This window comes from Salminus brasiliensis, chromosome 15, assembly GCF_030463535.1.
Source record: "Salminus brasiliensis chromosome 15, fSalBra1.hap2, whole genome shotgun sequence".
NCBI lineage: Eukaryota > Metazoa > Chordata > Actinopteri > Characiformes > Bryconidae > Salminus > Salminus brasiliensis.
This window is the reverse complement of record NC_132892.1, coordinates 5,009,786-5,023,289: the sequence shown is the minus strand read 5'-3', so window position 1 is coordinate 5,023,289 and position 13,504 is coordinate 5,009,786. Positions and strand designations below refer to the sequence as shown.

Genomic DNA, 13,504 nt, shown 5'->3' with positions numbered 1-13,504 from the left:
ATTATTCACAAGGCCCCAGCGCCATACGACATAAATTAAGGGGAATTAAATTAAATTAAGCGAATCAAGCTGATTTTCTCACGGCATGTCCTCGAGAGATACACCCACTAGCATCTAGCATCTAGTGTCGACCCAAATGCTTAGCCTAGTCTACCAATCTGAATATTTATACCTTAATTAGCCGCTTCACCGGAAACCGTTCGCTGTGCAACATACATATTTTGACGAGATACATATTTTGATACATGGGAATGGGGTATAAAGCCCCCCAGCATTGAGCTGTGGAGCAGTGGAACGAATTGTGCTCTCTGGAATGATTGATGGTGCTCCATCCAGTGTTTCTGGGATGAGATGAGGAGTTGGGAAAGATGAGGTGGGGTGGTGATCATCCAACATCCTGACCTCATCCAGGTCCACACAGCAGTGCTCCTTCAATATCTAAGAGAAACCCTTTTTCCCTGGACAGTGGAGAGAGTTACTCCTGAAAATGCAGCATCAACTACCTCCAACTAATCACTGCCTTCAGATGTTCTTCACTGGCTGAATAGAGTGTGTTGTCTTTGGTTTGGAGTTGAAACCTGCAGGAGGGTAGCCCTCCAGGAGGATGGTTGGAGACCACTGGTTTAGATGGACTGTTCAGCAACAGCGACTTATAAGTGAACTTATGTAGTGCACCTAGATGTTTATTGACCTAGTTTCTCTGCGTTGTTGCACAATATAGCGCTATGGCTAGTTGGATTATGTGAGTGTGTGTGTGTGTGTTGGTAGGCGGTATACTAATGGGCCGGATTCATAAATAAGTCCTGTTCATGAAGTTATGGTGGTAGTGCCCAGGGCAAGCTTGAAGACACTAGCCACCAGCTTTCTGGAAAGCATTATACTAGATGTTGGAACATTGCTGCAAGGGTTCGATTGGGTTCAGCCACTTGAGCATTACTGAGGTCAGGTGCTGATGATGGATGACAGGTTCTGACTCTCCAGCTCATCCCGAAGGTATTAGGTGGATCTCCATCACTCGACCTAACGCAGTTCCACAGCTCCCCAGCCAACGCTTGTGTGCTTCTCTAGCCAACGCTTGCCACTGGGAAGTCAAGTCAATTGGCATGGCAGTTATATATGCCAATTAGAAGGCGTGTCCGGATACTTTTGGTTATATAGTGTATCCCACTAGGTTTTGTTGACAGCTGTCATTGAACGGAAATGCTCCGAAACGATTTCCGTTGCATCTGACGGACTGATATAGGATAATCAAGGAGATCGCCAGGCCCTTCAAATACATCGGCAAAGAAATGCCAGGAAATTTCAGCTCCACTTTCTCAGTGTTGCCAGGACTTTTCAGCCTCATCAGCAGTGTTTTGGCAGAACATCTGATCTACATCAGTGATTCAGCTTCATTGAGTTCAGGCAGAATATTCAGGGCCAGATGTACGTACAGAGCAGGCCCAGCACAAAATGTGCCGCGAAGAAACTGCAATACACGCTCACAGTGTGTCTAAAATGAACCTACGGTTCACTGCGAGAGGGTCTAAGTCCAGCATTTGTTAGCAACGTCAGCCTAGCATCCCCAGTTCTAACAACTCTAGAAGCGAACCTAAGATCTTGACATGTCTTGACTTGGCTTGACTGATAGCATGGGGGCTCAACAGTGATCAATACTGTTTGTTTTTTCCCCAACATATTCCCTTACTGGGTGCGGTAGTAGTGGTAATAGTGGGGCTATAAACACACCAGCTAGCAAATGAGTGGTGGCCCACACATCCAGCCTACATACAGTAATGCTAGACCTAGTTTTGGCCCCAAATGGGCCAAATTGTTGGACAAACGGTCTATATGTGGTCCAGAGTTTAAATACCGTGAACCTTACAGTTGCAAGACAATGACCCCAAGCACGCAAGGCATCCCAGAAAAAATTTGAACGGCCAGTTCCTCCTCAGCATTTTGCAAATCTTATTTGCCCTATTTTAGCGATATTTTAGCTTGATTTAGGGCGTCAGTGTGTCTTTGCTATCGTAACAACGCAGATGGAAAGCCGTGAAAATAGACTGTTGCCGGGGTGTAAGATAGCAAAGAGCATCGCGAAAGAAAGTCACTTACTTTTTCTAGCCTGCACTATAGATAAGTGTTACTCGATGTTACTAACAGAGCTCAGTGTGCTCAGCATGTAAGAGTAGTTTAGTTAGACTGTGTTTGTCTATAATTGTGACTTAGATAACCATCCGACCACATTTTATTAGTCATCAATGCAAATCTCCAAAATGTTTTTGCAACTGTATATGCGGCAGCTACAGCTGGGCCGGTTTTGACCCACAACAAACTTGCTGTTGCAAGTGGGCTTTACTGTATTGGCTTAGAAGATCTAGCTATCAGGTACCAGCGCTATTAAAGAAAGTTCTCGACCAATGAAAGCATTCACTCAATGATCTGCGGCAATCCTCCGACTAAATATGTCTACATGTTTTTACTTGCTCGACCAGTTGATGCTATCATTGCAAAAATAAGAAATGTTTTTATTACCGAACCGTGGGCTGCATCAAAAGCTTTTTTACTGCGCTGGCTCTGAAAAGATGGAGGTAAGAAAGTAGACTCTGCTCTGGAAGATCATTCATTTTGAGGATCAATGTTTGGCTGTGCATAGTCATCCAAATAGATTATCACCTCCCGAGGTCTGACTGAATCTTTAGGAGGAGTGGAGAAGTGTGCATCTGTGGTTTTTCTCTGTTGGAATAATGAGTAAATGGCTTTGCATTGGAATATACAGGCATTACATTGAATTCTCCCCATAGAGAGACAGAGAAGACCTCACTGTTGCTGTTATACACTCAAATTTACCAATCCTTTCAAGGCCAATCGCATCAGTTAGGCCTGCGAGTGGTCAGATTTCTAATCGGAGAGTGTTCTTTTGCATATCGCAGCTGTCTGCGATTCAGTATCTCGGAGGCCAGCCTCCCCAATCATTAACGAATGATATATTATGCGGCTGTAACGTCAACACATGTCTGTTTTGTTTGCAGCGCGCTGTCTCTGAAGGCACGGAGGGCTGGCACTCACGACGGGGCTCGTGAACATGGCACAATGCCTGTGCACTCAAGTGTTGGTAAAACAGAGAAAGCGCTTGTTGGCCCATTGTTTTGAATGTAAAATTACTTTGCATGCAAACTAATGCGGACTGCAGTAATGACATGTAAATGAATGCCATGTTAAAGGGGCTGCTCTTATGCTTGTCTTTGGTAATGGAAAAGCTTGTTAGATGCGGACAAGGATGTGGATGTGGAAAGCAAGAGTAAATAAGGGAACCCTTTGGATAAGTGAAGTACCTGGATTTCTGTATTGATTGCTATTGAAATGTGGTCTGATCGTTATCTGTAAGTTACAATTACAGACAAATACAATCTAATCAAACTTTAACCATCTCATTGCACTATATTAGTAAGACTGAGTAACACTGATCTACAGTGCAGGCTAGACAAAGTAAATGGACCCTTTGAAATTACCTGGATTTCTGCATTATATAAGTAAAAAACTGATCTACAGTGCAGGCTAGAAAGTCATTATTCTAAGACTAATAAAAGTAATTAATGCAGAAATTCAGGTACTTCCAAGGGGTTACTTACTTTTTCGAGCCTGCATTATAGATCCAGTTCACTCAGTCTTACTAATATAACACAATGTGTGATATTAGCTTAGTTAGATAGTGTTTGTCTATAATTGTGACAATTGAGTAATCAATGCAGAAATCCAGGTAATTTCAAAGGGTTCACTTACTTTTTCTAGCCTGCACTGTAGATCAGGGTTATTCAGTTTTACTCATATAATGCAGTGTACGCAATGTGTGATATTAGTTTAGTTACAATGTGTTTGTCTGTAATTGTAATTGTACTTTGTACTTACAGACAAATACAATCTAACCAAACTAATACCAATCATTGCACAATATTAGTAAGACTGAGTAAACCTGATCTATAGTGCAGGCTAGAAAAAGTAAGTGAACCTTTTGAAATGGACCTGGATTCCTGCACTGATTATTAATAAAATGTGGTCTGGTTATTATCAAGTCACAATTACGTACAATGCACAGCCCACTTCAGGCCATGCCACATTATCTCGATAGAGTTACAGTCAGGATTCTGACTTGGACATTTCAAGACACAAACCTTCCTTTTCAACCATTCCTTAGTTTATTTACTGTGTGTTTCTAAGTCATTATCTTGTTGCATTACCCAACGTATCTACAGCTTGAGATCAAAGACTGCTGCTCTTACATTCTCCTGTAGAATGTTTTTAAAAGCACTATTGAATGATTTTTACCCTTGATTATTGCAAGGCGTCCAGGCCTGAACGCAGGCTCAAAGCTTGATGCTCCCTCCACCGGGCTTCACAGTTGGGACGAGGTTTTGGTGTCGGCGTGCAATTTTTTTGAAGTAAAGTTCACTTACTTTTTCTAGCCTGCAAGATGTGCTTAATGAAAAAAATGTAAAGTACAACTGTTTGTGTAATATTAGTTTACTTAGATTTTTGTCTCTAATTGCGGCAATGACCAAGTCCAAAGTCCAGGTACCTCCTACGGGTTTACTCACTTTTTCTTTGCAACTGCAGCACTTTCCACTTTTCACATTCACGGTTACTAACTGGCACAATAAGGGTATGGTATGTATGTTGCACTAGTATGAGTGTATGAGGCATAGCAGCGTCGCTGGAGGTTTTCCACACCATATATACTTTGCCCCTTCACTGGAAATCTTTAACCTTACTGAGCTCATCTGACGATGTGTTAGTCATTGTTTAGCCCCTCATTAGCGGCCAGTTTCTGACCCCAGAAGCCCTGTTGGCTGGATATTCTCTGTTGGTGGGCTATTCTCATCCAAGAAGTGGTTAAAAGCCCCTAGCAACACTGATGTTCCTTAATCACCTGTTCCAGGGCACCACACAACAACACTACCAGATTGGGGTCACAGAGTGCTGTGCTGAGAATGGCCCACCACTTGCGTAATCTCTGCTCAGCGGTGGTCCTATGGTGGTTCCTTTTTTAAACTGATGGACAGGGTAGGGAAGAGCTGATGAGTCGTTAATTGTAGATCTAACAAGGTCACCTACTGTAGATGGACGTTGTATCTGATCCAATGACCAATGAGATTAGCTACAAGGTAGGTGGATCTAATTAACTGCCAAATTAGCACATCATTCATATTGACACATTGGTGCCAGCAGCAGCAGCAGTAAAGGATGTGTCTATATGATCTGATTATAGGATTGTGGTCATTCCAAAATTGGTGCTGATAGTTGCTTGCTTTGTTTAGATTAGTTCTGCCACTCTAGTCCATCCCAAAGGTATTAGATGGAGAACAGCCCAATGCTTGGGGGTGGGGGCTTTGTATTACTCTAGCCAATGCTTGGCATTGGGAATGGTGACCTTAAGTTAATGAGTGGCCGCACCAGAGCGTCCATTCTCTTGGGAGCGATTTTCTACAGAAATTCTGGATCCTGGCCCTGTATAAGCCCAGGTCTTTATTAAGTGTGTACACAAGGACAACAAGACCATTTGGTGATTAAAGGGCTGCTCAGGGACGCCCTCCGTCAGTCCTTGAGCAGGCTTCTGTACAGCCACGTCTTACCTGAAGATTGTTCAATACACAGGTGAGGACCAGTCAGAGTGGAAGGGTCCATTTACAGCTGTCTGGCCAATGCTTGCAAACAAGACTAAGCCACTGTAGATTGTTCGAGGGGTGGCTTTTTAAGGGGGTTGCAGGACTTCTGGCACAGTTTGGGACTAGGCTAAAAGGTGTCCCAGTGGTCCTAAGGGCTAAAAGGTTCTACATGATATCCAATTCTTCTAATCCAGGTAGCTAGGTCCAGAGTTTCAAGGGGCTCCAGAGATCCAGAGATTTAAGGGACCCAGAGACTGCTGTCAATAACATAAAATCAGGTGTGAGGAACCGAGGGCCAGAGTCTAGCTAATTTCCCTGCTCTAACATACCTACTAAACCCAATAGCCAACAATTAACCAGTGCGTTAACCAGGTGTGCCTGAGCTGGAAAAGCCCAAAACTATGCAGGAATCTGGCCCTCCAGGACTGGAGCTACCCAACCCTGACGCGAATGATGTGCATCCCGTCCATGGAAACAGGGTTGGTTATGTACACTGTTTGGCTTTGTGGGCTGGTGCCTTGTCTTGGCTTGTTCCTGCTTTAGGGCCAGTAATTCCGGCTAGGCTCCACACCAGGAAAAAAAAGTGCATAAGAAGATGGACGTTTGGCTTTACTGGACCCTTCTTGGTTCTATATCCTTCAGAGCACTCTTCTACTGCACAAGTAGCTCACGATCATCAAAGCTAGCTGGTTAAAATAACCCTTCTCTGGGCTGATGCTACTTCAGGTTTATTTATTTACCGCCTCTCTCACGCTCTATCCGCCGTTGTCCCCTATCTCTCTCCACCTGTCTACAGTGGAAGGGTAATAACAGTCCCCCCGTCTTCTCTCTCTCTCTCCCCTGAGAGCTCATTACTCTGATTGGCTTAAGGACCTTCAGCTAATGATGGCACCCTCTACATGTTTTATTAGCATCCATGTAGTGTGTGTGCATGCCTGCATGCGAGAGAAATAAGTGAGCGAGAGAGAGACTATGGGCAGGGCCTGAATGGTCCACGGGTGGGAATTTACTTGCAGTGTAAGATCTGCATCATACCAAGGTTCTGTAAACCTTGGAGAACATCTTAAAGGTTTAAAGAACCTTCACGTCAGGCAAAGTTTTCTACTGGTATGGAAGCTCTGCGTCATACCAAGGTTCTGTAAACTTTGGAGAACATCTTAAAGGTTTTAAAGAACCTTCACGTCATGTACAGGTTTCGACTGGTATGGAAGCTCTGCGTCATACCAAGGTTCTGTAAACTTTGGGGAACATCTTAAAGGTTTAAAGAACCTTTACGTTATGTAAAAGTTTCGACTGGTATGGAAGATCTGCATCATACCAAGGTTCTGTAAACCTTGGAGAGCATCTTAAAGGTTTCAAGAACCTTCACGTCATGTAAAGGTTTTGACTGGTATGGAAGCTCTACATCATACCAAGGTTCTTTAAACCTTGGAGAACATCTTAAAGGTTTCAAGAACCTTCACATCATGTAAAGGTTTCGAACTGGTATGGAAGATCTGCGCCATACCAAGGTTCTGTAAACCCTGGAGAACATCTTAAAGGTTTAAAGAACCTTCACGTCATGTAAAGGTTCGACTAGTATGTATGGAAGCTCTGCATCATACCAAGGTTCTGTAAACCCTGGAGAACATCTTAAAGGTTTAAAGAACCTTCACGTCATGTACAGGTTTCGACTGGTATGGAAGATCTGTGCCATACCAAGGTTCTGTAAACCTTGTAGATGTTCTTCACACCTTTTAAACATGGTTATAGTAGGAGAATACCCAGAGAACCTTTAATGATCTTTTAATGTTGTTCTATCCAGTTCAGGAACATTATCCTGGGGTGGAAACAGAAGACTGCAAGAAGACATTACAATACTGGATCTGATCCAGAGTGAACTGGTTTCTATTTGGTTCTTGTTTGGTTCTTTCTTTGCTTCTCTCTCTTTCTCTCCGTCTTTTCTGTCTTCTCCACACTCAGGCACTGAGACACTGAGTCAGCAGGCGAGAAAATGGTAACTAATGTATTTGACAGGCGCTGGAGTGGCACCGTCATTAACAATAACGGCAAGCTCAGTGCCTCGCACAGAATGTTAAAAAGCGTTCAATGTGCCTTTTTTTCCAGGCGTGACGCTGCGAGTGCGTAGCTCTATGACATCACAGAGGCGGGGGTTGCCAGGAGAAATGACAAGTGTGTACTTCCATTTTCCTTGACGCTAGCTAAACGCTTTTATCCAGACGGCTAGCAGCCTGCCTTGTCACCTCTCTTAAGCTGTTTGATTCACTGAAAGGAAAAAAAAAACACCTGTGTTTGAAACACTTGTCCTTTCCACCAGTGGCAGCCAAATGTACTTAAAGTACATAAATGTACTATAACAGAGATTTTAATATATATAACATACATAAACACACGCACACAATCTGTATATATGTATATACAATATATGTGAAAAGAAGAGACCATCCTACATGATCAGTTTCAGTGTTTAGGAAAACTAACATTTACATTGTATTTCATGAACAACATTTCCCCTAAACTTCAAATAAACATATTGATATTTAGAGCATTTATATTATAATAATAATTATAATGCAAAGAAGTTATTATTGAAATTTTAATCCAGAAATCACTATGGTGAAATAACCTTGACTGCCAATCACAGCTCATGTCTTGGCAGGCTCTCCACTAATCTTTCACATTGCTGTTTATGCCATTCGTAGTCTGCCAATTCAGCTAACTCAGCTTTGTTTAAAAATGCCTTTAATAAAATGTCTGCCGTACGCATAGAGATGCAAATTAATGAAAAAATGAACTGTACTGTAATGAACTGTGGTTGGTGTGGTGCAACAGATAATACCACTACCTGCCAGTGAGCTACCACACCACATGGGGGAACTGGGGTTTGATTCCCGGTCTGGGTGACTATGCTGTGCTACACCAATAAGAGTCCTTGGGCAAGACTCCGAACACTATATTGTCCCACCTCTGTAATCGTAGGCCACTCTAGAGAAGAGCGTCAGCTAAATACTGTAAATGTGTGTATATATATATATATATATATATGGCCCATACATCAAGTATGTGTGTGTGTGTAAACTCATATATATGCATATATGGCTCATATATGATAAGTACATATATGCGTCCTCTCTCTCTCTCTCTCTCTCTATATATATATATATATATATATACGTATATATGGACAAGTTACATAAATATATATATATATATATATATATATATATATATATATATATATATATATACATAACTTGTATATATTTTTTAATTAATTGCAGCTAATGGTTGGGCCTACAGTAAAGCCTGTGGTAGGATATTTTCCAGCCTGTCATGTAGCTAAATGTGAAGGCTTGGGGAAGCTCACTGCATGTCTATCAAGTGCAACTTCATACATGTCAGTGACAAGCCTGACATTTTATGTAACACACTCCTCTGGCAGTGGTGAATATCCTTGTCCATGGCAGAAACGCCCCAGGATGTGCTGCAGGCTATGAAAGACGGAGGGCAATGCAATGTGCAGAAGGAGGTAAGTGTGTGTGTGTGTGTGTGTGTTTTGAGAGAGTGAAAAAGCATAAAAGCTACATACGACAATATTTCATAACTATGCCCTTGTCTAATCTCAGATCTTTCCAAAAGCCTTTTCAAAAAGCAGCAAAACACAAATGCACCCCTCTCCTGCTCTCTCTCTCGCTCACTCACTCTCTCTCTCTCTCTCTCTAGCCCTCGCCACAGGGGAAATACACAGCACTGCAGAGATACCACATTTTAATTACATTTATCTGCTCTAATAGCACAGAAATGCTCGTGTTTCCTTTGATACTCAATATACGTCCTCAGCCGACGTGCCTGCCTGGGTTCTTTGTGCCTAAAAATATAGAGTTTTTATGTTTAAACTTCGCTCCTAATAATAGCATCTAAATATCCTTTATGGTGGCTCTTAAAAGCTATTTTTTATAGTCCAACTAGGTTCTGAAAATAAACTGCTGTGGTATATTAAAGTTCTCACAGTCAGTTTTGAAATAGGGCAAAAAGAGGGGCTCTACAGTCATAAGCGTTAATGTGGGGTGGATGGAAAAAAAAACCTTGACCACCCTGTTAATGAGGGTGAGGGTTGACTCTATTATACAGTCTAGGAAACCTGAAGGGGTGACATAACAAAGGGGTGACAGAACACAGATCATATACAGAGTTATGTACCATAAGGGTCCAAGTAATTGGCTGGGTGTTGGCTAAACTAGACCCCGCCTTCCAGAGAACTTTGAGAACAGATGGTGTGGGGAGCAAGACATTCGTCACAAGACATGGACATTAGAATAGAGGGAAAAGGAGCTTCAGGCATGGTTATTTAGCATGGCCAGAGTTATTGGCTTTTGTAGAGTTAATCACATAGAGGCCCAAACGTATTGGATTTTATAGAGCTGTACTGGTTATTTAACTGAGAGTTATTTAACAGAGAAGCCAACATTACAGGATATTGTGATATTTGGCAAAGTTGAGTAATTAGATATTATAGAGTGTTTTTTTCCAGAATAAAGGTCTGAATTATTGGATATTAGAGTGTTTTTGATCAGAATAGAGGTCTGAATTATTGGATATTATAGACTTTTCCAAAATAGATGTCTGAATTATTGGATATTCTATAGTTTTTGATCAGAATAGAGGTCTGAATTATTGGATAGTATAGACTTTTTCAGAATAGATGTCTGAATTATTGGACATTATAGACATTTCCAAAATAGATGTCTGAATTATTGGATATTATGTAGTTTTTGATCAGAATAGAGGTCTGAATTATTGGATATTATAGACTTTTCCAGAATAGAGGTCTGAATTATTGGATTTTATGTAGTTTTTGATCAGAATAGAGGTCTGAATTATTGGATATTTAATAGTTTTTGATCAGAACAGAGGTCTGAATTATTGGATATTTTATAGTTTTTGATCAGAATAGAGGTCTGAATTATTGGATAGTATAGACTTTTCCAGAATAGAGGTCTGAATTATTGGATATTATGTAGTTTTTGATCAGAATAGAGGTCTGAATTATTGGATATTATGTAGTTTTTGATCAGAATAGAGGTCTGAATTATTGGATATTTAATAGTTTTTGATCAGAACAGAGGTCTGAATTATTGGATATTTTATAGTTTTTGATCAGAATAGAGGTCTGAATTATTGGATAGTATAGACCTTTCCAGAATAGAGGTCTGAATTATTGGATATTCTATAGTTTTTGATCAGAATAGATGTCTGAATTATTAGTTTTTTTCCCCAGAAAAAATATTATCTATAGTTCCAGAATAATATACTCTATAATCTCCAAAAACTCTGACCTCTGTGCCAAAGCATTCTTTATGTACAATAACTAAGATCTCTATGCTAGAAAAAACAAATCACATCTGGTAACCCAGGCCTCTATGCCAATCAACTCTGTAATATTCAATAATTCAGATCTCTCTTCTGGAAAAAAATGAATTAGAGGTCTTTTTTTTTTAGCATAGATGTCTTAGTTATTGGACATTAGAGAATGCTTTGGCTCAGAGGTCTGAAGAATTGGATATTAGAGAGTTGTTTGGCATGGAGGGCAGAGAGTTTAGTATTGTAGAGCTTTCTGGCACAGAGGTCAGCGTTATTTGGCATAAAAGTCAAAATTACTGAATATTATAGAGGTAACTGGCACAGAGGTCTGAGTACTTGGATATTATGGGATATTATTAAGTTACCTGGTGCAGAGGCCTGGATTATTGAATTTAATAAGGCTTTCCAGTATATTTTCAGTTATTTGGCACTGAGGCCATTGCTATTGAGCATAATAAAGTTTTTGTATATTTTGGAGTAGTTTGGCGCAGGGGCCTGGGTTATTGGACATAATAAAGTTTGTCCAGTGTAGAAGTCTGGGTTATTGGACATCTTAGAGTTATAAGGTGTAGAGGCTTGAGTTATTGGACATAATAACGGTTTTCTAGCACAGAGGTTCAAGTTATTGGATGCTGTAGAGTTTTTCTGGTGTAGAGGTCTGAGTTAATGGACATAATAAGGTTTGAGTTTGGCGTAGAGGCTCAAGTCATCAGTTCTAAAATGTGATTCAGAGTTACTCAGCACAGAGGCTGGACCTGAAGGTGATGCATTTACATTTCAGTAGCATCTCCACCTTGCTCAGACACCATTAATTTGATTTTGAGACTTAATTGGATATGCTTGGACACATTTAATTGGATGTTACGCCTACATTCCAACAGTATACATACTGTACGTTTAGCTTGAATGCATTTAATTTGGCTTTACGTTCTTCTTTGTCACATAAAGCATGCAGTGGGGTAAAAAAATCCTTTATGGCATTACCTCACCTGTTTGCCAATATGCCATTAATATGCAGGTTGAATCCTGTTGTCACTGCCCTGAATAAGACGTTGGAGGGAAATGACACTCAAGGGAGTGCACTCTCCCTGTATAATGAGTCATTATCAAACGTATTTTTTAATTAGTCTGCACCGGAGGCTAATTCGCTCCTCTGTGACCTCATGCTGGGAATTTTGGGGGGGAAAAGGAAGTGGAGGGGGGGGGGGGGTAGGAGGAAGAAAGTATATCTTTAAGTTTCAATTTGATGAATTTAATGAGTTCTCTGAGTGGATGCTTGTTTGGCTTAAGATTGATTTTATAAGAAGGTAAAGAAAATATGCTGGATGTGCAAGGGCAGGTGGAATGAGCTCCTAGCTTTGCTTAGTATGAAAATAATAAAATCACAGTCAATTATTTGTTACTCAAGTTACTCACACGGTAACTTACCATATTACCATATACAGAAAATAGCCACGATTTATTGACTTAGTCAACTAAAATCATCCACCAGATTAGTTAGGAGCGGTTTACGGTTTACGACGGTAATCCGCGAACCACGGATTAAAAGCCAAGGTTAAACCCTAACAGTATTTATACAGCCTGAGCAGCTGTATGTCACATGAACGAAGTGTGTGGATACACTGGTTGTACGGTTTGTCAAGGCGGTGCCGCGAGCACGGCCGCAGTGGCAGTGTTGCTGTCCTCGCCTGTTAACTCAACCTCCTTGCTCCTCACTGGCTAGCAGGCTAACACCAGTGTAGAATTAGCATATTTAGCCAGCATAGATATGGTGTGACTTTGGATAGTCAGCCTTGACTGATCAAAACGAGAGCCAGCGGCATCAACCAGCGTTAAGAGTTTTTAGCCTAACTCACTCCCACTTTCAAGAGTTTGTTTGTTACGCCTTTCTGTTCGAATTTCTAGATGTACCAACACGAAGTAAACAAAGACCCCATTGTTGGTCCATCCCCCCAAAATAAGGTGGGTAGCAAACTATATACTATATGCTATACACTGAACCACCCTCCTGGACACGTCTGTCGCATTCAAATACTAACTGAACTAACATTAGCTCTTGAGGCGTGGGAGTCCCATATGGACACTCTTCTAGTATATCTTAGAACAACGGACCTTATCTTAAACTTTTCATATAAAGTGTTTTAATACACAAAGTACAATGTCACATTTTTTTATAACATCAGCCTCTTTGTTTGTTTTTTGTATTTTTTTGATGATTTGAAAAATACGGAAACTAATTCTAGGAATACTGATTTACTTTTGTTTGGTTTGATTTCATTTTTACATAAAAAAAATATTGGGGTTTTATTGAAATTTTACATTAGCAAGTTCATCTGTGAAATTTTGAACAAGGTTTTCATCTCGCATAAAACTTCAAGCTAAATTTAAATCTAATTTAAAGTTATTTGGCAACAAAGCAATTTATAATCTGAATAATCGATTAGTCATTTCAGTAATCAGTAGATTTTTCACTTTTAAAACATTTGTTTGTTGCAGCCCTA

General features: G+C 40.6%; 1 protein-coding gene across 1 annotated transcript in view; it reads right to left on the bottom strand.

Moving 5' to 3' along the window:
- elfn1b (extracellular leucine-rich repeat and fibronectin type III domain containing 1b) overlaps positions 1-13,504 on the bottom strand; it is a 162,352-nt gene that overhangs the window by 135,296 nt on the left and 13,552 nt on the right. The window lies entirely within an intron of this gene.